This window comes from Colobus angolensis, unplaced genomic scaffold, assembly GCF_000951035.1.
Source record: "Colobus angolensis palliatus isolate OR3802 unplaced genomic scaffold, Cang.pa_1.0 Scaffold60, whole genome shotgun sequence".
Classification (NCBI taxonomy): Eukaryota; Metazoa; Chordata; class Mammalia; order Primates; family Cercopithecidae; genus Colobus; species Colobus angolensis.
Window position 1 is genome coordinate 1,924,734 of NW_012119599.1, and position 1,965 is coordinate 1,926,698.

Consider the following 1,965-nt stretch of genomic DNA (forward strand, 5'->3'; position numbering starts at 1 on the left):
GCCCTCCCCTGGTCTCAGGGGTCACCAGGAATGGCCACTGTTCCGTAACTAGGCTGGAGGGCAGGAAGAAGCACCCAGCTCTGAACAGGCCTCGCCCTTCAGAGAAGGTCTCCTCTCCCTTTCCTCCTCACGGGTGTGTAAACAGACTCCTGAGGTGTGACGATCCACCCACAACCCTCCTACCCTCCCCCATCCCATGCCCTCCCCTCCCTCCACAGAGGTTCACAGAAGACTTTCCCAGGAACCATTCTCAGAGAAAGGAAGAAGGAGGAGAGAGATGGGGGAAAAGGTGCACTCAATGATTTTTCTGGGGTGGAGGGAGCACAGAGATGGGGAAAATCCAGGCTTTGGTGTTGGAGTGCTGGAGGGCTAGAGAAGAGAGGGAGGCCTGGGATCTGGGAGGCCTAGTAGTCTTCCCACCCTATCCCACTGCCGTAAAGCTACTGGAATGGAGATGTTGGGGCCAGAATATATATATATATTTTTTGAGACGGAGTTTCGCTCTTGTTGCCCAGGCTGGAGTGCAATGGCACAATCTCGGCCCATCGCAACCTCCGCCTCCCGGGTTCAAGCAATTCTCCTGCCTCAGCCTCCCAAGTAGCTGGGACTACAGGTGTGTGCCACCACGCCTGCCTAATTTTGTATTTTTGGTAGAGACCGGGTTTCTCCATGTTGGCCAGACTGGTCTCAAACTCCCGACCTCAGGTGATCCACCTGCCTCAGCCTCCCAAAGTGCTGGGATTACAGGCGTGAGCCACTGCACCCGGCTTGGGGACAGAAATTTTAATTTTTTTTTTTGAGACAGGGTCTCGCTGTGTTGCCCAGGCTAGAGTGCAGTGGAGCTCATGGCTCACCACAGCTTCAACCTCCCAGGCTCAAACGATCCTTCCATCTCAGCCTCTTGAGTAGCAGGGACTACAGAAGCAAACCACCATGCCCGGCTAATTAAAAAAATATATATATTTTTGTAGAGATGGGGTCTCGTTATGTTCTCCAGGCTGGTCTCAAACTCCTAGCTTCAAGCAGTTCTCTTGCTTTGGCCTCCCATAGTGCTAGGATTACAGGTGTGAGCCCCCATGGCCTGCCCCAGAAACTTTTTGAACACAGTCTCTTTGAAGAATCAGATGAAAACCTGCACACTACTCCTTCCCTCCAAATGCTCATTTGCATTCATTCAATAAAATTAATTAAGCACTAGGCCAGGAGTGGTGCCTCATGCCTGTAATCCCAACACGTTGGGAGGCCGAGGCAGGTGGATCGATTAAGATCAGGAGTTCAAAACTAGCCTGTCCAACACGTTAAAATCCCATCTATACTGAAAACACAAAAATTAGCCAGGCGTGGTGGTGGGTGCCTGTAATCCCAGCTACTCAGGAGGCTGAGGCAGGAGAATTGCTTGAACCCAGAAGGCAGAGATTGCAGTGAGCTGAGATTGTGCCCCTGTACTCCAGCCTAAGCGACAAGAGCAAAACTCTATCTCAAATAATAATAATAGACTGTCTGAATTTGAAAGATAGCAGGTATGGCAGTGTGGCTGCAGCGGAGGTGGGGAGGACAACAGGAAAGGAGAAATGAGACAGGAAAGGGGACAGCAGGTCGTGTAGGGCCATGTAAGTCCCAGTGAGGACTCTGCCTTTTAATCTGAGATAAATGGGAGCTATGAGGGGGTTCTCAGTAGAGGATGAAGGTGATTTGACTTAAGTATTAACAGTATCCCATGGGCTGTTGAGTAGGGAGTAGACTATGGGAGGTTGGCTGGGCATGGTGGCTCAAGCTTGTAATCCCAGCACTTTGGGAGGCTGAGGCAGGAGGATTGCTTGAAGCCAGGAGTTTGGGACCAGCCTGGGCAACATAGGGAGACCCAGTTTCTACAAAAAATTTAAAAATTAGCCAGGCATGGTGGTGTGCGTCTATAGTCCCAGCTACTTGGGAGGCTGAGATGGGAGGATCACTTGAGTCAGGAGG